We start from the raw sequence: 23,732 nt of genomic DNA on the forward strand, positions 1-23,732 counted from the left end.
TAGATCCTTGAGTCTCTGAATCCATAAGTTTGGAGTAAGATTGAGGAATATATTTTGGACAAGCTCCCTCGGTGAGTCTGATAACAGCAAGATCTGTGTCTCTTCATTATCAGAGAAATGCAAATCAAAACCACAGAGTTTTGTGCAGGTTTGTGAGATGCAGGTTTTCTGACCTGCATCTCACGCAGGTCAGAATGGCTGCTATCAAAAAGTCTACAAACAATAAATGCTGGAGAGGGTGTGGAGAAAAGGGAACCTTCTTATACTGTTGGTGGGAATGCAAACTAGTACAGCCACTATGGAGAACAGTGTGGAGATTCCTAAAAAAACTGGAAATAGAACTGCCATACGACCCAGCAGTCCCACTGCTGGGCATACACACTAAGGAAACCGGAAGGGAAAGAGACACATGTACCCCAATGTTCACTGCAGCACTGTTTACAATAACCAGGACATGGAAGCAACCTAGATGTCCATTGGCAGACGAATGGATGAGAAAGCTGTGGTACATATACACAATGCAATATTACTTAGCCATTAAAAAGAATGCATTTGAATCTGTTTTAATGAGGTGGATGAAACTGGAGCCTATTATACAGAGTGAAGTAAGTCAGAAAGAAAACACCAATACAGTATACTAATGCATATATATGGAATTTAGAAAGTTGATAACGATGACCCTATATGTGAGACAGCAAAAAAGACACAGATGTAAAGAACAGTCTTTTGGACTCTGGGAGAAGGCGAGGGTGGGATGATTTGAGAGAATAGCATTGAAACATGTATATTATCATATGTGAAACAGATTGCCAGTCCAGGTTCGATGCATGAGACAGGGTGCTCAGGGCTGGTGCACTGGGATGACCCTGAGGGATGGGATGGGGAGGGAGCTGGGAGGGGGTTTCAGGATGGGGAACACATGTGCAGCCACAGCTGATTCATGTCAATGTATGGCAAAAACCACTACAATATTGTAAAGTAACTAGCCTTCAATAAAAACAAATAAAGTAATTTAAAAAAAAAGATCTGTGTCTCACTTATTTGCACTATCGTTATAACCTAATCTAGCCAAAACAACCTGGAGCACTTTTAAACTGTCAGTTCCTGAGACCCGGGCTGTGGGAGTTTTCTCTTACAAGAGGAAAGGCAGGAATGACGAGAGGTGAGGAGAGGCAGGAATGAGGGGCTGAGGAGAGCAAGTTCCTTGCACACATTCGCCCATCCTTTTTCCCAGACTGAATTTCTCCCAGTGCATGAACCCATTCCTCAGGTGACCTGATTCCAGCGTCCCTTCCTCCTGATCATGCACCTCTCCGATTTTGCCAGGTGAGTGACAATTTGGAAGAGATGCAGGTTTGATCCCTGGGTCCAGAAGATCCCCTGGAGGAGGGCATGGCAACCCACTCCAGTGTTCTTGCCTAGAGAATCCCACGGACAAGGAGCCTGGCAGGCCACAGTCCATGGGGTCGCTCAGAGTCAGACACGACTGAGGGGCTCGGCCCACACGAAGTGACAGTTTACCACTAAGCCCATGTTCTTTGCAGGCATGGCTTTTCCACAGAAGATTAGAAGGGAACTAGTTTGTTTACCACTAAGCCCATGTTCTTTGCAGGCATGGCTTTTCCACAGAAGATTAGAAGGGAACTAGTTTAAAACATCTGGGTTTGGCCTGAAGCATCCATTTCTTTTGCTAGATAGAGGCAGCACGCAGAGGAAGGGGCCAGGAGTGGAGACCGATGTGGCGGCGCTGACCCAGACTCCCAGGAGGAGGCGAGGATGGGTGACGGCAGAACTGGATGTGGCTGATGATGAGGTCCCAAGTAGCAGGAGGTGAGGGGGGGACCCACACTCTGATGAGAAAGAAAAGGGAATCAGCATTCCTTTGTTTCCTTTCTTTCTCCCCTTCCCTTCCCTCCTTCCCTGTCCCTCTTTCCTTCCATCCTTCCTTCCTTGCCTCTGACCCCTCCTCCTTTCCATCTTTCTTCCTTTATCAAAGAAATCTTTGTTAACGTGATTTATTATTGAAGTGTAATACCTACACAGAAAAGTGCACAGACCCCAAACGTACATCCTGATGATTTTTCACAAAGGCAGTACCACCAAGGAGCCAGGCCCCAGATGAAGGAGGGGAACCTTATCAGGACACTGAACTCTGACCCAACCCCCAGGTCCGTCCCTGTCCTCCCCCCGAAGCTCAGCATTGTCTTGATTCATATCACCAGGTATTATTGTTTTTCTGTTTTGGAACTTTAACTAGAGGCAACGATACTCTGCGTACTGCTTAGCGTATGGCTGATGTTGCCCAGTAGTAAGCTTGGGGGATTTGTCAAAATGGTTTCACGTAACAGTAAGTTGTTCTTTCTCATTCGTAAATGCTTCATTCTGGGCATGTATCAAAACGTATTAATTCTACTACTTATGGGCATTCAGCTTATTTCCAACTTGGAGATTAAGAGCCCTATGTGGCAGTGCTAATAGCCATTATGAATGGTTATGCTGTGGGCATTCTTAGACCTCTTTCTGGGGAAACATTCCTGTATATAGCTTTTGGGTATATGACCATGAAAAGAACCGTGAGGTCATAGGGTAAGTATGTTCACTTACAGGAGATATTGTCAGGCAGTTTACCAAGGCGCCTGTGTTAATCCACAGCCTACTAGCAGTAATTAAGAGTTGTAGCTACTCTACATTCCCTTTTATTAAGGGTAGATCTCCATTAACCCATACAGTATTATTTACTGAAATGACCATCTTTTCCCTACTGAATTTCTGTTTCACCTTTTCCTTAAGTGAAGTGAAAACATTTACTCAATGCATATCCACTGATACAGTTCTGTACTAAGTCCTGGTAACAGACAGAAGATGTTCATTGAGCATGTACTCTGATCTCAGTCCTGTACTGCAAATACCACAGAAACCATCTTTTCTACTCTAGCCTGCATTCGAGTTGGGGTGATGCATAGTAAACCGGGAGCCACCGAGTGAATCGTGTTTCATGGGATGCGTAGGAAATGAGAAGAAAGAGAATAGCAAAGGCGGCTGTGGTCTTAGAGAATGGAGGAAGAGCTGCATCGTGGGTGAGGTGGGAGAAGGGATCTCTGAGAGGTAAGAGTCAAACGGAGACCTGAAGGAGCATGCCAGCACTTCAAGGACAGACTTTTTATTCTGATGTGAGAAACATCAGCTGTATGGTAGCAGAAGCAGCACCTGACGTGGCTTCTGCTGAGATCTCTCTGCAGGTGAGTGTGGCAGAGAGGTGTGAAAGATGCAGGAAGCGGCCTGCCGAGGAGCAACAGGCAAGCCTGGGGTCAGCTAGGGTCTGTGCCTTACGGTAAAGGTTTCTGTTTTCTTATCAGGGTGCCACGGAGAGCCACTGGTGAGCTTTAATGGACAAAATGACACTCTAACTTACATGGTTTTATAGAACAAAACAACAACAACAACAAACATTTTGTTTGAGGAAGTGAAGCAAAGCAAAAGAAGGAGTAGGGATTCTGCAGTGGAAGACTCAGAGTAGGGATAGAGCAGGGTCTGATGGGAACCACGTATCTCATTCTCAATTTCGCAGCTGAGAGCTTTGTTTTCTATTTGGTGAAGAGCCCCGCCTTTTTCTTGGCTGTAAGGAATCTGAGCATTGGCAGTCCCTTCCAACCAATCTGGTAGGTCATTCCATATGATCTGTCATCTTACCTATTTGTTCACTGTGTTAAATCCTGCCTCTCCAACTCACTTACCCTGTAAGGGAAAGGACACCTTTTATCTCTATATTCTTCAAGATAGAAAGCAGAAGACATAAATGGAGGGGGAGGAGGAATGGTAGAGATAATGATTTCGATTCTGGCATTTGAAAACCATGAACTTTATGGGACACTCTAGCGATGCCTCTGAGAAGGGACGAACATCTGGGTTTCACATACCCTGAGCCTGCCAGGGTACTTCTTACTGTGGCTGAGAGAATGATGGGTTTGGTGTTAACGGGCGGAACTCTTTGGGGTTGTCATTTCACCCTTGCCATTTGCTCTGTGGAGCCTCAAGTCACATCTTTCTGGGCATCAGTTTTCTCACCTACAAAAGGGGGATTGGCTCTTCCCTTAGTGCCTGCGTCTCAACATTAACTTCAGGATGGGATGAGCTGTTTTATGTGTAAAGGGTGGAATGCCTTTCAACAGAAAGGACTTGTTAATATATTCAGGATTCTTTGATCCACTTGCGGCCTTCTGCCCACTAATCTCTGCCATTACCATCAGGGTTGTCACTCTGTGCTCATGTATGGCGGGGAGTTTAATTCCCTGGGGATTGGCAATTACACTGTATTAAAGGCTTTCTTTTAAACAAGATGCTTTCCTGCCAGCCATCCTTGGATGTCTGTTAGGACAAGAGCCTTGCTTCATCGGCCACTAGATGGCGCCAGAATTCCTCTCTGCCTTTTCCTCCTCCCTATCACCGCCTCTCCAGCTCCCACCCATGCTACAATTTGCATCTACGCAGGCTCCACTGGGGTTGAGATGAATTTGTTTGCTGGGAAAATCGTTTCTCCCTCAGGAATCTGTGGGACAGAAAGTGCCTCGTGGCGTCAGCTGTTGTGGAACTTTCTCTTCCCTTGGTCTTGCATTGATTTACCTCCACATAGTCTCCCAATACACTCCCAACTCTACCCTTAACCGAAGTTTGGGAGAAGGGAAAAAATGAGGACAGTGGCTTTTGGGAGTTCTCATATCTCTGGGAACCCTATTCCTGGGGCCAAATAACACACCACTTCTGTTTATATACACGATGCTTGATGCACGCCAAGCTGTTCCTAATGAAGACATTATCTGTCTTCTCTTCCCATCCCGAAGCACCAGGAGAGAATTCTCCCATATTGTTACTGCTTCCTTTCCAGGTGGCCAGAGAAACCCTTCCCAGGATTTTCTCCCCTTGGGATTTGTAGTCATTAGTTAGGCCAGGTGATTCTCCTCGAAAGAACACATTCATTCTTCAAGCAGCTCAACCCAGCCAGCTTTCCCTCCTACTGGTAACACAGGGTCTCTTTTGCTCCCTCTCATTCAAAGATCACAGGATCGCAGCACTTCACAGATGGCAGGGCAGAGGGAGCTTTGCATATCCTCCCGTGCCATGACTCTCAAACTTCAGCATCGGAACCACCAGGAAGGCTAGCTAAAACACAGACGGCTTTACCTGGCCCAGAGTTTCTGATGGGATGTTTCTGGAGAGGGGCCCAAAAATGTGCATTTCTTGCAGCTTCCACGCCAGTGCCCACGCTGTTGTTCTGGGGACCACAGTCTAAGAACCATTGGTCTACTTGCAATCCTATTGTTTCACAGCCTTGGAAACTGAGGCTCAATGAAACAAAATGATTGCTCAAGGCCACAGAGCAAATTGAAATGAGCTAGGAATTCAGGAAGGCTTCCCAGGTGGTACAGTGGTAAGGAATCTGACTGCCAGTACAGGAGAAGCAAGAGACGCAGTTTTGATTTCTGGGTTGGGAAGATCCTCTGGAGTAGGAAATTGCAACCCACTCCGGTATTCTTTCCTGGAAAATTCCATGGACAGAAGAGCCTGGTGGGCCACAGTTCATGGGGTCACAAAGAGTCAATACGTGACTGAGCACACACACATAGAGAAATTCAGGAGTCTCTTAAGCAAAAACAGTTTAAGTCCTCATTCAAATTGGAGCTGGTTAGAAATTTCCCTCCGTACTCTTTATGGAGAAAGGATTTGTTGAGCAAATTTACAGAGGAAATCAGATTGTAGGGGAAATGTTTAATCTGTATTTAATCACTTAAAATAGAGTTCTATTATTTTTGAGTTTGAATTAAAGCATGAACTAGGAGGAACCTGTTTCCAAGTAAAGGGACTGACGTGTTAGAGTTGCCACGATGGTGATATTCTATTGGCCACTGCTCTTAGGCATAATTCCAGGGAGAGGTCCTCCACTGACTGACTCTCTTCCAACTATTTGTCTGCACATACTCTACCTGCACCAAATCAGAATTTCTTCCCTGTAATAATTTGAACACATTGCCTTTATTAAGAGAGCCAAATGCAAATGGACTAATTCAATCTTCACTTAAAGAGGTTTACTCTAATAAATTTCCCAAAAGTATGGTTTACCTAGCTTTTGTAGTAAATGGCATGTTTTTAAGTGTGTGTGTGTAGTTATTTTAGTAATAACATGTATAGTTATGGATTTCCATATATCCTTCACTATCTTCCAGAGTTTACTCAATGGACATGAGTCTGAGCAAACTTCAGGAAATAGTTCAGGACAGGGAAGCCTGGTACGCTGCAGTCCATGGGGTCTCAAAATGTCAGACGTATGACTGAGCAACTGAACAACAAAAAACATACTTGTAGAGTTCTATGAACCTCTATCTTCTACTGAGGCCAAGAGATACTGATTTTCAGGTAATGGTAATAATATTAAGTTCCATTTAAAATGCACTGTATGAAAAATGAGAGTTAATTTAAACTGAGCAGTATCAACTGAGAAAAGGAGAAGGAGTATGCAAATGTGGCCAAACTCACTCAGATCATATTTGAATGAGTAAAGTTTGATATACACCATGAAAGTTTCCAGCCCCCAGCTGAAACTCACAGTCTTCATGGTTAGGGGTGTTGAAGGAGAGGTTGAGTAACTTGGGTGGAGACGATGGAGGAATTCCTATTTTAGAGGACTTAGAGGTGACCGCTCGCCACTTCTCACTGTGAAACAAAGAGGGAAAAGAAGGATATATCCATGTGAATGCAGAGCTCCAAAGAATAGCAAAGAGAGACAAGAAAGCCTTCCTCAGTGATCAGTGCAAATAGAGGAAAACAACAGAATGGGGAAGACTAGAGGTCTCTTCCAGAAAATTAGAGATACCACGGGAACGTTTCACGGAAAGATGGGCACAATAAAGGACAGACATGGTATGGACCTAACAGAAGCAGAGGATATGAAGAAGAGATGGCAAGACTACACAGAAGAATGTACAAAAAAGATCTTCAAGACCAAGATAATCACGATGGTGTGATCATTCACCTAGAGCCAGACATGCTGGAATATGAAGTCAAGTGGGTCTTAGAAAGCATCACTACAAAAAAAGCTAGTGGAGGTGATGGAATCCAGTTGAGCTATTTCAATTTGTAAAAGATGTTGCTGTGAAAGTGCTGCACTCAATATGCCAGCAAATTTGGAAAACTCAGCAGTGGCCACGGGACTGGAAAAGGTCAGTTTTCATTCCAATCCCAAAGAAAGGCAATGCCAAAGAATGCTCAAACTACTGCACAATTGCACTCATCTCACACGCCAGTAAAGTGATGCTTAAAATTCTCGAAGACAGGCTTAAATAATACATGAACTGTGAACTTCCAGATGTTCAAAATGGTTTTAGAAAAGGCAGAGGAACCAGAGATCAAACTGCCAACATCCACTGGGTCATCGAAAAAGCAAGAGAGTTGCAGAAAAGCATCTATTTCTGCTTTCTTGACTATGCCAAAGCCTTTGACTGTGTGGATCACAATAAACTGTGGAAACTTCTGAAAGAGATGGGAATACCAGACCACCTGACTTGCCTCTTGAGAAACCTGTATGCAGGTCAGGAAGCAACAGTTAGAACTGGACATGGAACAACAGACTGGTTCCAAATAGGAAAAGGAGTATGTCAAGGCTATATATCGTCACACTGCTTATTTAAATTATATGCAGAGTACATCATGCAAAATGCTGGACTGGATGAAGTACAAGCTGGAATCAAGATTGCCAGGAGAAATATCATTAACCTCAGATATGCAGATGACACCACCTTTGTGGTAGAATTTGAAGAAGAACCAAAGAGCCTCTTGATGAAAGTGAAAGTGGAGAGTGAAAAAGTTGGTTTAAAGCTCAACATTCAGAAAACTAAGATCATGGCATCTGGTCCCATCACTTTACAGCAAATAGATGGAGAAACAGTGGAAACAGTGGTTGACTTTATTTTGGGGGACTTCAAAATCAGTGCAGGTGGTGACTGCAGCCATGAAATTAAAAGACACTTACTCCTTGGAAAGAAAGTTATGACCAACCTAGATAGCATATTGAAAAGCAGAGACATTACTTTGCCAACAAAAGTCCATCTAGTCAAGGCTATGGTTTTTACAGTAGTCATGTATGGATGTGAAAGTTGGACTGTGAAGAAAGCTAAGCACTGAAGAATTGATGCTTTTGAACTGTGGTGTTGGAGAAGACTCTTGAGAGTCCCTTGTACTGCAAGGAGATCCAACCAGTCCCTTCGAAAGGAGATCAGTCCTGGGTGTTCATTGGAAGGACTGATGCTGAAGCTGAAACTCCAATACTTTGGCCACCTGATGTGAAAAGCTAACTCATTTGGAAAGACCCTGATGCTGGGAAAGATTGAAGGCAGGAGGAGAGGGGATGACAGAGGATGAGATGGTTGGATGGCATCACTAACTCAATGGACATGAGTTTGGGTAAACTTCAGGAGGTGGTGATGGACAGGGAGGCCTGGTGTGCTGTGGTCCATGGGATCAAAAGAGTCAGACACCACTGAGCACTGAACTGAACTGAGAGGTGACCACCAGTACTGAAAGTTGATTTTCCTTACTACTCCATTAATCTGTCAAGTTATGCCAACATCCATAATTTTGGATATATTATTCTACTTTGGGATGGGGTTCTATCTTCTGTGGGCACAAACCCACCCTTTCCTAAAAATTTAGTCCACATGACATGCAACCTTCCCTGAAGTTCTCATTTCATCTCCTCCTCCTTCTGTTCTGTATTCTTTTGGGTTCTATGCTCTGCAACTTCATACTCTTATTGATCCAGTCAACATTTATCAAATTCTTACAATGGAGCAGATACTGGCCATTAATGGTTGACCTTGCCATTGGATGACCTTGCCATTGGGTGAGTTCACATATCAGACAGAAGGGCAGATAAGCAAACCAGTGGCACTGTTTTGAGCTGAACTGTGGGTCCTCTAAATTTGTATGTTGAAGTCTTAATTTCCAGTGCCTCAAAATCTTAATGTATTTGAGATGAGACCTTTTAGGAGTTGCAGTGAGGTTATATGGGTGGCCACTAATCCAATACGACTGGTGCACTTATAAAAAAGGGAAGATTAGGGACAACCATTTGAAGACACAGAAAGGAGGTGGCTGCCTGTAAGCCAAGTACAGAGGTCTTAGAAGAAACCAAATTTGCTGACACCTTATCGTGAACTTTCAGTGTCCAGAAATTGGAGAAAACAAATCTCCACTGCTCAAGTCACCCGGTTTGTGGTTTTTTTTGCTAGGACAGCCCTACAATGCTAATATATATAGTGAGGTCTGTGTGCTCAGCGAGGAAAACCGGTGTAAAATCTCTTCATAGAGAAAGAGCCAGGTATACTCTCAAAGGGGAAGATGAGTTTATTAGGAACATGGGACGAAGGGCATTCTTAGAAGCATGCCAAAGCCAGTTGTTTGTCCATCTGCTCTTATTCTACACCAGTGCACAATTGAAGCATTTTTTATAAAGGAAGTATTGGAAGGATCAGTTCAGTTCAATTCAGTCAGTCGTGTCTGACTCTTTGCAACCCCATGGACTGCAGCGCTCCAGGACTCCCTGTCCATCACCAACTCCCAAAGCTTGCTCAAACTCACGTCCATCGAGTCGATGATGCCATCCAACCATCTCATCCTCTGTCGTCCCCTTCTCCTTCTGCCTTCAGTCTTTCCCAGCGTAAGTCTATCAATGGGATAAGATGAAGGTGAATTAATAGATTTATAGAAAATTACATTATAAAGCTTAAGATACATTTGCTATCTGTTGTTAAGTCAATGGTGTCCTATAGCCCACAGAGAAAAGTGCTAGCATTCTGCCAGATGAGTTCAGGAATTAAAAATCAAACAAAAAAATAAATATAGGCAAATAGCATTTACTAGCCATTTATCACAGAAAAGGCGATGGCACCCCACTCCAGTACTCTTGCCTGGAAAATCCCATGGATGGAGGAGCCTGGTAGGCTGCAGTCCCTGGGGTTGCTAAGAGTCAGACACGACTGAGTGACTTCACTTTCACTCTTCCCTTTTATGCATTGGAGGAGGAAATGGCACCCCACTCCAGTATTCTTGCCTGGAGAATCCCAGGGATGGGGGAGCCTGGTGGGCTGCCATCTATGGGGTTGCACAGAGTCGGACACGACTGAAGCGACGTAGCAGCAGCTGCAGCAGCAGCAGCCATTTATCATGTAAAAATCATTCTGGTGACTGGAGTGATGCTTTAAAGATGAAATAAAGAAAATAATGGCAATAGAAGGTGGTCTGATAAAGAAAGGCTGTATTGTATGTATGCACTTGGCTGAAGCTTAGTGAGGGCGTGGTCCATTTTTCTCCTATTTGCTATTTAGTCTCCTATACCTAGCATAGTCTTTGGAACTTGAGAGATTCTAAATAAATAGTTTTTGAGTCAATTTATGAATGAATATTAGAAATCTGAATTATAAAATAATAAGGCCTATGCTTCTATTTGGGTTTTGGTATAATTTTATTACAAAGTGTTAAGTGGGTTAGTGGATATAAGATTTTCTTCTGCATGATAAAGATATTTGAGGAGAAACATTACAGTCAAGATAGTTTTATTGTGAAACAGTACATGTATAATAGTTAAAAGCATATATAGAACCAGGTTCTAATCCGGCTCCCCCAGGACCTACTCAGTCTCTTTGAGACTTATTCTCTCATGTGCCAAAATAAGGTCAATCTGGTGGTTTTATATATATTCTGAATTAAAGAAAAAACAAGCACCCTTGCTGTTCATGATTTTTTTAAATACAAGACTATATGAAGAAGAGAATAAAATAACTTTTTCTCACCCATCAAGTAATAAGCACTGAAAAGATTTTTGATATATTTCCTTTCAAGCTTTTTTCACACGTGTTTGTATATATTACAAATCTGGCATCGTTCTGCATTTTCAAATTGTACACAGTTTTGTCACCTCATGTTACATAGAGACTGTTTTCTTATGCCATTAAATATTCCTTGTAGGTACCATTTAAATGGCTCTGTAATATTCCGGACTATGTATTTATCATGATTTATTCAATATTCTCCTAATTTTGGTCATTTGGCTTGCTTCCAGTTTTCAGCATCAAGGGTTATATTGCTGTGAGCCTCTTGACACATAGAGTCACGTAAGAGAATCCTTAAGTCAATAGTGTCAGCTAATTTTAAGGCTCCTGATGTATATTGTTAAAATGTTTTTTTTTTAGTAAGTGTTGTGCTGTTTATATTCCTACTATATTTATTAGCTTTTGCTAGGTTATGCTGCAGTAAAAACAACATTAACATTTCAGATGTCCGTGGATTCAACAACCAAGGCTGATTTCCTGCTCACAGTATTCACGTACTGTGGATCAGTCTTGGCTCTTGTCTTTGTGTGTCCTTTTTTCCTTTTTTTCTGGAATCCAGGATAAAGCAGCAGCTCTGCCTGGGGATGCTGGGGCATCTGGGAAAAGAGCAATGGTGCAAGTGCATGGTGCCTCTTGGTGCTGCCCACATAAAGAGCAGGCCAGTTTCCACACACCATTGGCCGCAGCAAGTCACATGGTCAGGCTCACCAAAATAAGATGAGAAAGATACTTCTCCCCCAGAAAACGGCATAGCCAGGAACCCTATCGATGGAATAAGTAGAGAATGGCAGCAAACATTTAGAACCAACAATGCAGTCTGCTAACATTGCAATAATTCTCACCTTCCTGCAGCCTCACTGATACCGAGAATGCCAGTTGCTAAATTTTAAATATTTGCACATTTGATCAGGGAAGGTGATAACATCTTATAATACTTCAAACATTTATATACTTATGAGACTCAGAATATATTCATGGTTTGTACCATAAGTTTGGTTTATTCAGGATCCTTGCCCTGTTTCTATCATAGTTTGTCTTTTGAAATAAAGTATTCATTTTTTTTATTATTACTATTAAGAACATCAAGACCTTACCCATCAAGGTTAGTGTGCTTTTTTTTCTGATTTTACCTTAAATTTATTTATATTACTTTTGATAAATGGCGCATTAAAATTCACATGTAGTCAAATTTATCATTTTTCTTTGTAATTTATTTCACCACTTTCTGCTTAGAAAGTGCTTTCATTTCCTAAAATCAGACTCATGTGTCCTATTCTTTCTTTTACAATGTTGTTTAACCCTTTAACCCATATATGTTTATTTTGCAGTTAGAGTATGGGGTGAGGATAAAAATTTGACCTTGCAGGAGTGAGTCAGCATATGAGTTATACCTTTCTGTGCTGTTATTTTCTTCTTTACCTTCTTAATTGGAAACAGAAGCACAAAGCAGAAAGCACACCGATGGGGGTGGGCAGGAGGGCCAACTGACCTGAATTTTAGAAATAGCTCTGAGATTAAATTGTCATATGAATTTTAAGCAATTCAAATAACTTTTCTGGCTCTCTATCACTTCGTCTGAAAAATGAAAACATTGGAGCTCAAAGAGCCCATGTATCCCCAAATGTCTCTGGCTCCTGTCTAGGTCTAGTGTATCACTGTTACACACCCTGTCATTGTCTGACCCTATGGCCGTGGTAGATGCAGCTAATGCAACAGGCCAGTTCTTCTTTCTGAGTTAAAACGATCAGAGAAATCTTGCAGAAACCCAAGAAGTTGCCAAATCAGATATCTGCTGAATAGATATTTGGATTGAGAATATCTGTTCTTGGATAATTATGTTTGTGCTGTTATGCAATTTAGTGTCTTTTCATCCTACTCATATCAAATGTTCTAACTCAACTCAATGGCCCTTTATTCTGTGTTCATATACATGTAAGTAGACCTTACATTTCTCCTGTAACTATGGACTGTGGGGGCTTCCCGGGTGGCGCAGTGGTAAATAATCTGTCTGCCAATGCAGGAGACACAAGAGACGTGGGTTTGATCCCTGGGTCAGGAAGATCTCCTGGAGTATGAAATGGCAACTCATTCCAGGATTCATGCCTGGAAAATCCCATGGACAGAAAGGCCTGGTGGGCAACAGTCCATGGGGTCGCAAAGAGGCAGACAAGACTGAGCGACTGAGCACACACGAGCTATGGACTGCAAGCTACGTGTTAACAACGATGCCATTGCTGTTGTGCTCTGCTGTACTGTAAAGTGCCTTAGAACTCAGCATGGTCCCAATATTCTTTATGTGTGACAGACTAGAACAAACGATTCCAACACTCCTGAAAGTGAAGGCGTTGATCACTGAGTTTTGTCTGACCCTTTTGACTTCGTGGACTATAGCCTGCCAAGCTCCTCTGTCCATGGGATTTCCCAGGCAAAAATACTGGAATGGGTAGCCATTCCCTTCTCCAGGGGATCTTCCTGATGGAACCAGACCCAGGGATTGAACCCAGGTCTCCTGTATTGCAGGTAGATTCTTTTACCATCTGAGCCATCAACACTCTTAGTGTAATTAAAAAAAAAAAAGTGTTGGAATAGCTTATTCTAGTCTGACACACAAACACATACAACTAGCCATTCGTTTTCAGGTTAGCAGAGACAGAGTATAAAACAGCATCAGGACCTATAGACTTCCAAACTCAGTTCTTTCAAATACAGTCAATCCCTTCTCCTATGAAGTTAACCATGAATCTCTCCATTCATATCAAGGCCTAGAGTGGTGAGCATTCCTCTTTAGTTGGCCAAGAGGAGAAATGAAACATTTACCTTTGTTTTCAATTGCTAGTAGCAAAAGGATATTAATATGGTCAAGATGGAGCATTACAATCAAAATTATTTAGCAATCAAAGGTGGCATAAATTAGAAGCATTTTCTTCCAGTGTGATTTAAAGAGTTAGCATTATGCCAGCCTCATAGAACATTCTGGGGGTGGGTTTATGGATGGATGGGGCAATATATCAAAAATAGCATTAAGGACCAATGAGTCAGATATGGCAAAAGGCCACTGTGGAGTAAATGAATGGCCATCCACAGAGGCTGTTCTCAGGGGGTGTTGAATCATTTTCCCTGATATATGTTAACACAGGACATGTATGGTTACAAAATGTTCAATATATAAGAATGTGTCATTATGCTTTGTTTCAACTCTTTTGTTAATTTAGAAGTTTAAGGTTATGCCATCTACCCAATGTCACAGAGTGAGCCAAAGGAATAGCAGATGAATTAGTTATCTATTGTCATGTAACAAATTACCCCAAAACATAAAGGTTCAAAGCAACAGCAGACCTTTAATATTTATTACAGTTTGCATCCATGAGAAATCTTAGAGTTATAGGAGTGTTTCCATCACAGAATCTTTTATAAGGTTGCAGTCAAGATAGTTACTGGAATTATAGTCATCTGAAGCCTCAACTGGGTCTGAAGGATTTGCTTTCCAGGTAGCTACCTCCTATGTCTAGCAGATTGGTAATAGCTAGAGGAGGCCTCAACTTCATCCTACATGGTCCCCTCCATAGGCTGTTTGAACGTCCCCTTGTTATGGCAGCTGGTTTCTCCCAGAGTCAGCAATCCAAATTAGATCAAAGCCAAAATCCTAACATCTTTTGAGATTACATGTTAGCTGTCACCCAGTGCGATTTCTGTGACATCCAATTGCTTACAAAGTCAGCCCTACTTGATACAGAAGGGAACTGACTACACAAGTGCATGGGCATCAGGAGGTCAGGCTCATTGGAGGTTGAAGGGTTTAGAAGAATACCTAGCATATCATACTTTTACTAAGTTTTGTTTTAGGCTATTACTATTAATAGTAATTAATATCTCTATATTGGGTTTCCCAGGTGGCTCTAGTGGTAAAGAACCAGGCTGCCAATGCAGGAGACTTAAGAGATGTGGGTTTGATCCCTGGGTTTGGAAGATCCCCTGGAGGAGGGCATGACAACCCACTACAGTATCCTTACCTGGAGAATCCCATGGACAGAGGAGCTGGTGGGCTACAGTCCAAAGGGTCACAAAGAGTCAGACATGACTGAAGTGACATAGCATGCATCACTGTATTCATATAGTGTAGCATCATAATTTTTAACGTTCATAGTTTATTTTTTGCCTGTTACTAGAGTTTAATTTTTGTAGGTTAAAGAAAGGAGATTAAAATAATTGGTAATAGAGTGGGAATCTGGATTCCTTGACTGTGGTCTTTATAACCAATGTAAGTTTTAAATCTACCCTTAAAAATTAGAAAAAAAAGTTAAATATCAGTATCTTATTCATATTCAAATATGAATACAGACAGCATATTAAAAAGCAGAGATATTACTTTGCCAACAAAGGTCCGTCTAGTCAAGGCTGGTTTTTCCAGTAGTCATGTATGGATGTGAGAGTTGGACTACAAAGAAAGCTGAGTGCAGAATTGATGCTTTTGAACTGTGGTGTTGGAGAAGACTTTTGAGAGTCCCTTGGACTGCAAGGAGATGCAACCAGTCCATCCTAAAGGAGATCAGTCCTGGGTGTTCATTGGAAGGACTGATGCTGAAGCTGAAACTCCAATACTTTGGCCACCTGATGTGAAAAGCTGACTCATTAGAAAAGACCCTGATGCTGGGAAAGATTGAAGGCGGGAGAAGGGGACGACAGAGGATGAGATGGTTGGATGGCATCACCGACTCGATGGACATGAGTTTGAGCAAACTCCAGGAGTTGGTGATGGACAGCGGGGCCTGGTGTGTTGCAGTCCATGGGGTCACAGAGTCAAACACAACTGAGCGACTGAACTGACTGATGAATAGGGAAAGAAGAATAGCATATGTAGATAACCATAATACATGCTATAGAGTAACAAGAAAGGTCACCAGAAACATTCTCAAAACATTCTGTGAGAGTTTGGGCATTTTGAAAATTGTGTAGAATGGAGAGAGACTTAAGGGAGAGAGGTCATTTCCATGAATTATTTAGAGATAATTAGATTTTAAAAAGAAAAAACAATAGAAAAGAGGGAACAGAACAAGTTAAAATGTGACGGTGAGGAATCAGAGTACCTCTGGGACCAAGGGAAAAGCCCAGTTTCATTTGGCTGACACATGGATGGAGATGGTAACTGTGAAGTTTACTCTTTAGGCAACAGCAGAAACACCCCAGGGGAGAATGGCCTGAGAAACAGTCATCAGGCAGTTTTTACAAGTTGAACTAGAGGCATAAGAAAATGGATGTTAAGAGGTCAGTTAGGAGACAGTTGTACAAGGTACTTAAGTTTCAATGTGCATCTAAAAAAATAAGTGTCAAAGAATAAAAATAGCTTACTTTTTAATATTTTTAGTAGACAGCCTTATATTTTTAAGATCAAATTTGTAGCTTGGGGCATCTGAATGGGTGTGGGTGCTGAGGAGGAAGCATTAACCCAACATTCTTTCTACTAGAGCCAAATGGATTGGATTTAATTGATATGGTCTCTGTTTTCTTTCTTTATTCATTCAAGACCATTTTGTGAGTGACTGCATTGTTCTGGTTGCTATGAAAACTCTCTGAAGTGAAGATGAAGACTCAACTTATGCCCTATTCCTTTGCTTCCCTTAGGGAAGAATGTGCTCAGAAGAGGTGTTGAGGCTTGTTGCCTTTGCTCCCTGTCCTCCTGTTTGCTCCTGAATTCACTGCAGTGTGGTCTTTGTCTCCAGTGTTTTACTGAAGTTGTTTGTGCCAAGTTCACCAAGGATCTCCTGCATGGGAGCAAAGCCAATGGTCAGTTCTCAGTACAGCTCTTCTTTCACAGAGATGTACCCAGTTCCTCTTTCGCTCCTTCTTGTCACTTGTCATCTGACTTCCTTGACTCCTTTGCAGATTTTCCTTCTGCTATTACTACATAATTTTCTACTGGTTTCTGTTACAAAATTTATTTTAGTGGTTCCTCTTCTTCCTATTTTTTAAAGGTTCAAGTGTCTGAGGGCTCATCCTTCCCCCTTCTCTTCTGTGTCAGCACCATTCTCTTGGCAATTCCGTGTAGTCACCTGGATTAAAATACTGTCTTGGTGTTAAGATGTCCAAATTTGTATTTTTTATTTTAGACTTTTCTCTTGTCCGCTTACTCATATATCTATCCATCTGCTTACTCATTATATCCATAAATCTAGAATTGATATTTCAAATCAGAAGTCCAAAACTGAACTAATCTTTTTTCCCAAATCTATTTTTGACATAGGCTTTCCCATCCAAGTTGGTGGTGTTTTCTTCCTTGTATTAATCCTTGGCTTCCTTCTCTTTACACCACCGCATTCAATAAATATATCACAGATTTCATTGGCTCTGCTATCACAATAAGTCCAAAATCCTTTCTACCATGCTGGTTTGTGTCCCCACATCACCACCTTTTCTCACTGGTATCACTGCCTTGCCTGCTGTATTTGCCCTCTCTTGCCACACCCAACCAATCTAAATTCATTATGATAGGAATAATTATTTGAAAATATAAGTCATAATAGGTAGCTTCATTGTTTAAAATACTGTATTGGTTCCACACTTCCCTCACTGAAAAATTAAAGTCCATTTAATCATCTACAAGGTCCTTCTAGTCTTCTCACTGTCAAAATCATATTATTCCCTAAGATAATGTTTTATCACTTCCTACTACTTTTATCCTTGCTCATTTTTCCTCTAGGTTGTCTGGCCATTTAGCTGTTTGGCAACCCACCAAGAACAGTCATATCTTAGGAGTTTTGTACTTGTTTTCTTTGATTGGAATTTTCTTGTCACCGGTATTAGCAAGGGTTATTCTCTTACTTTCTCAAGTCTAATGAATTGTGCTACTCAAGGATACCTGCCCTGTTGCCTTATTTACAATTTCAAGCTGTTTCCTCCACCGAAGCTCTCTCTGGGTATCTTTATCTCTCTCTCCTTTTGTTTTTATTTCATAGGTTATATGACCTTATGACATAATAGATATGTTTTTTAGTCACATAAATAAATGCATTCTAATGTCTCTTCACAGTAGAATGCATCCTTCATGAGGGCAGGGATCTCTGTCTTCTGTTGTTCCTATAGAAATATCTAGCACAAAGTAGATACTCAATACATAATAAGTGAATTGATAACACAGTGGGGAGACAGATATGTAAATAGAGCAAATATAATTATGACCAAGCACTGCTGTGACAATGAAGAAGCAGATCTCCTCCATTCCTGGGTAAAATATGTCCTTCAGAAAAGGGCTTATCTGAGTGAGTTACGAAAGTATTAATTTTGAAACTTTGATTGTTAAATTTTAATAAGAATATAAATCTCTGTCCTTTGTATCTGTCTTAAAATGGAGTTTCTGATGAAGAATAGAGGCCATGTTGAGGACTTTTCTTATCATCTGAGAGTTTACAACTTGAGGTTCAAACAATCTCACTTAAATTAAACCTTAATTAAATACCCTGTACATATAGTATTTTCCCATACCCACCTGCCAAAATTCTACTAATTCATCAAGGCTCAGATTAAATGCAATCTCCTCCAAGAAACTCTACTTGCTTCTTACTAATCAGAAATAAGCCCTCCCTTTTACATGTATTGGCTGGCATCCAATTCTCCTTTCTAAATTATGAACTTATTTTGAGTACAGACCTTCAGACCTACCTTTATGTTCCTTACAGTTCACCGAGAAAGTCCCTGTATACAGTTGTAGTAAGAGGTTACACTAAATTATTTTTTAGAATCTTTCCAAACCTAATATTAGATTGGAAACACTCAATCTGGCTTCACTGATACATGTAGTTTTGGTGTACCGCCATAGGGCGTACAGAATTGAACCTATGAATTTGGTTTTATGGGCCTTTTCAACCAAGTTAAAAAATAAAAAGAGAGAGAAAAATCATTCAATGCCTCTTATTTCCAGGAAATTTTCTGGGCTTTTAACATATATAATCCCATGTAATAGACAAAATAGCACCATTGAGCAGGTATAATTGTCCTTTTTTGTTCTGCAAATGAGAAAATAGAGTCTCTTAAATGTTAAATGACATCTTGAAGGTCACACATCCTGTAAGTGACAGAGCTAGACTTCTAACCCGGTTGTGTATTATTCCACTAAATCGAGGTGTACAAGGCAAAGGAAATGAACAAACGAGAAGCGATGGCACATTCAAAATGTTGAGGAAACAGCAGGCCGCAATAAAATGAATATGACGAATGTCACATTGGGGCATAGTTTGTGGAACTAATTCCACAGTGCCATAAACAATTGATTTTGGAAAGAGTTCACACTAAAGCTTTCAAGACAAGGAGCTATTTTTGACTCTGTCTTGAGTAAAACATTGGTGCCATCAGTGGCATTAAAGGAGGTTGCAGTGCTAAGACAGGATGATAGTTCTATAATTAAGTTTGACATCTTCACTGGAGATCATATCAGGTATTGCTGGCTTGATGAACTTTAAGGAAAAAAAAAAATAGTGAGCTAGAAACTGCCTGAAGGGAAAGTTATAAAATTAAAATCCATAGAATCCAAAGGAAATCAGTTTAAGAATAAATTATGAGAGTCCCTAAAGTTTTGTCTGCCACAGCACAACGAAAAAATAGGAGCTAAGAGAGCGATAATGGAGCCAGAATAGCTGGATGCAGGCAGAGAAGCTGTTTCAGTCCAAAGAATTCTGTTTTGAACAGTATAAGACTAGTCTATATAATTCCAACTATGAGAGATCTAAGAGAGAGAAAAATAAGAAAAGAGAAATCTTAAATAAAATTTAATGTATATATATATTGTCTTGTAGTGACTTTACTGGTGGTTCAGTGGTAAAGAATCTGCCTTCCAATGCAGGGGATGTAGGTTCCATCCCTGGTCAAGATGTAAGATCCCACATGCCACGGGTCAGTTAAGCCCTCCCACTACTACTAGAGAAGCCTGTGTGCTGCAAAGAAGACCTAGCATCATCAAAAAAATAATAAATAAATTAATTAATTAATATATAAATATTTTTTGTAGATATCAAATATATCAAATTCTTGTAGATATTGAGAATAAAGCCCTGATAAGTGCATGTGTGCGTGCTGTCATATCTGACTCTGTGGCCCCAGGGACTATAGCCTGGAAGTTTCCTCTGTCCATGGGATTTTCCAGGCAAGAATGCTGGAGTGGGCTGCTATTTCCTTCTTCAGGGGATATTCCCGACCCAGGGATGGAACGCATGTCTCTTATGTCTCCTGCATTGGCAGGCAGGTTCTTTACTGCTAGCAGCACCTGGGAAGCAAGGGAAGTCCCATAGTGTATCCAGTATTTTATGAGGGCAGGAGGAGAAGGGGACGACAGGATGAGATGGCTGGATGGCATCACCGACTCAATGGACATGGTTTTGGGTGGACTCCGGGAGTTGGTGATGGACAGGGAGGCCTGGCTTGCTGCGGTTCATGGGGTTGCAAAGAGTCAGACACAACTGAGTGACTGAACTGAACTTATCCTACAGATATCCCAGAATATGGCATGTGAGGTGGAACTTTGTAGACTCTGTAACAGAATACCAGCACTTTACTAAAACATTTCTTCTTCTTGAGCATGTGTTTTCCAGCATTCCTACAATTATTTGTGTCCATGTCATTGAATACTGCCAGTGGAACATGAAGAGGATTGATTAGTGTTACTTCAACCTGAGCCCATAAGACTTTCTTAAGGATGAGCGTTCATGCTGTTTCCCATTCCCCTTCATTCAAATAAGTAGAACATCTTTGAGAAGCATGATTGGCAATCATGAAGGCAAAACATGAAAAGATACTTCAGTTCTGAGCTGCCCATCAGTTTGGAAAGTGAACTTTCGAGGTTGTTTGAGTCAGAAGTAAATCTCTATAATGCTCAACCCACCATATATTTTGGGTTTGTGTGTGACAGTGGTGGGTATTTCCTTAAATAATATAAAGATTCCACCTCATTAACAGACAAATAAAGAAGCAAAGACCCAGAAAAGTTAGCAGGAGGGTTAAAAATAGGGACAGAGCTTCTTAAAAACTTCTTAGTGTGAGGCTAAGTGGCTGTAGCTATGGGAAGAATCAGGACCTACTTAAAATCAGGCACTACTATATTTAAAATAGATAACTAGCAAAGACCAACTATATAGCATTATACTCATTATACTTATTATATTATACTTAGCATTATAAATTATACTCAATATTTTATAATAACCTATAATGGAAAAGAATCTGGAGAAGAGTACATGTATGTGTATGTATGTATATATGTGCATACACTGAATATAACTGAATTGCTTTGCTGTATACCTGAAGCTAACACATTAACTATGCTTTAATTTAAAAAAAAAGCAAACAGGAGTCTTTTTTTCTATGAATTTAGGTGATCTTTCAGTAGACCCCTTTTCTTTGGTATTTGGGAATGGACAACAGAGGGAACATGGAACAACAGACTGGTTCAAAACTGGGAAAGGAGTATGTCAAGGCTGTATATTGTCACCCAGCTTATTTTAATTATATGCAGAGTACATCATGTGAAAGGCTGGGCTGGATGAAGTGCAAGCTGGAATCAAGATTGCTGGGAGAAATATCAGTAACTCCAGATATGCAGATGGCACCACCTTTATGGCAGAAAGTGAAGAGGAATTAAAGAGCCTCTTGATGAAAGTGAAAGAGGAGAATGAAAATGCTGTCTTAAAACCTAACATTCAAAAAACTAACATCATGGCATCCAGTCCCATCACTTCATGGCAAATAGATGAAGAAACAATGGAAACAGTGGGAGATTTTATTTTCTTGGACTCCAAAATCACTGCAGATGATTACTGCAGCCATGAAATAAAAAGATGCTTGATCCTTAGAAGAAAAGCTATGACAAACTTAGACAGCATATTAAAAGCAGAGACATTATTTTGCCAACAAAAGTCCGTATAGTCAAAGCTATGGTTTTTCCAGTACTCATGTGCAGATGTGAGAGTTGGACCATAAAGAAGGTTGAACACCAAAGAATTAATTCTTTTGATCTGTGGTGGTGGAGAAGACTCTAGAGAGTCCCTGGACTGCAAGGAGATCAAACCAGTCAATCCTAAAGGAAATCAGTCTTAAATATTCATTAGAAGGACTGATGCTGAAGCTGAAGCTCCAATACTTTGGCCACCTGATGCAAAGAACTCACTTGTTAGAAAAGACTCTGAAGCTGGAAAGACTAAAGGCAGGAAAGGAAGGGGATGACAGAGGATAAGATGGTTGGATTGTATTACTGACTCAATGGATATAAGTTTGAGCAAGCCCTGGGAGTTGATGAAGGACAGGGAAGCCTGGTGTGCTACAGTTCATAGGGTCGCAAACAGTCAGACACAACTGAGTGACTGAACAGCTAAAAGAGGGGAGCTGCCTTCCTCTACAGACTTTTCAAAAGGGGAAGACATGTTTTGATACCATTTGCTACTCCCTCCCAGCAAAAAAAGGTAAGCAAATCATGGCTCTCTTAGCTCCAATAGGAAGCCTAGGATTAATTTCATTTAAGTATTTATTTTTGTGTGTGTATATATGTGTATATATATAATTGTTCATTTACAATGTTATGCCAATTTCTACTGTGCATCAGAGTGACTCAGTTACACGCACACGCACACACACACACACACACACACATATATACTTTCTTTTATAATGTCCTTTTCCATTATGGTTTATCCCAGGAGATTGAATATAGTTCCCTGTGCTATAAGCATAGTTGATTTATAGTGTTGTTGTAAATTTCATGTTAATTTCTGCTGTACAACAGAGTGTTCAGTTATACACACACACACACACACATATATATATATACTATATTTTTCATTATCTTTTCCATTATGTCTTATCACAGGATATTGAACCTAGTACCCTGTGCTATACAGTAGAACTTTGTTGTTATCCATCTTATATATAATAGTTTGCATCTGCTAATCCCAATGGAGAAGGCAATGGCACCCCAGTGCTCTTTTCCAGTCCTCTTGGCTGGAAAATCCCATGGACGGAGGAGTCTTGTGCGCTGCAGTCCATAGGGTTGCTAAGAGTCGGACACCACTGAGTGACTTCCCTTTCACTTTTCACTTTCTTTTTTTTTTTTTTTTTATTTTATTTTTAAACTTTACAATATTGTATTGGTTTTGCCAAATATTGAAATGAATCCGCCACAGGTATACATATGTTCCCAATCCTGAACCCTCCTCCCTCCTCCCTCCCCATACCATCCCTCTGGGTCGTCCCAGTGCACCAGCCCCAAGCATCCAGTATCATGCATCGAACCTGGACTGGCGACTCGTTTCATACATGATATTTCACTTTCATGCATTGGAGAAGGAAATGGAGACCCACTCCAGTGTTCTTGCCTGGAGAATCCCAGGGATAGGGGATCCTGGTGGGCTGCCATCTATGGAGTCACACAGAGTCAGACACAACTGAAGAGACTTAGCAGCAGCAGCTAATCCCAAACTCTTCTGAAAAGACCCTGATGCTGGGAAAGATTGAGGGCAGGAGGAGAAGGGGATGAAAGAGGATGAGATGGCTGGATGGTATCACCGACTCAATGGACATGAGTTTGGGTAAACTCTGGGAGTTGGTGATGAACAGGAAGGCCTGGTGTGCTGTGGTTCATGGGGTTGCAAGGAGTCAGACACAACTGAGTGACTGAACTGACTGAATCCCAAACTAGGGTCAAGTTTAAAAAGCAAACATATTATCCTCAAATTAAAAAAAAAAAATCTTAAGTCCAAGACTCAGCAGGTTTTAACATTTTTTCCTTCCCTAGGTGTTTTCTTTTTTTTTTTTCCCTTTCCCTAGGTCTGTTTTCTTGGAGAAAATTTACATATAATGAAGCCTGGGAAAAACCTAGATAAG

General features: G+C 41.0%; 1 pseudogene; it reads left to right on the forward strand.

Moving 5' to 3' along the window:
- The first annotated feature begins 1,152 nt into the window (after positions 1-1,152).
- Positions 1,153-23,732, forward strand: part of LOC107132742 (tigger transposable element-derived protein 1-like) — a 28,810-nt pseudogene continuing 6,230 nt past the window's right edge.

The sequence above is a fragment of the Bos taurus genome, chromosome 8, assembly GCF_002263795.3.
Source record: "Bos taurus isolate L1 Dominette 01449 registration number 42190680 breed Hereford chromosome 8, ARS-UCD2.0, whole genome shotgun sequence".
Taxonomy (NCBI): domain Eukaryota; kingdom Metazoa; phylum Chordata; class Mammalia; order Artiodactyla; family Bovidae; genus Bos; species Bos taurus.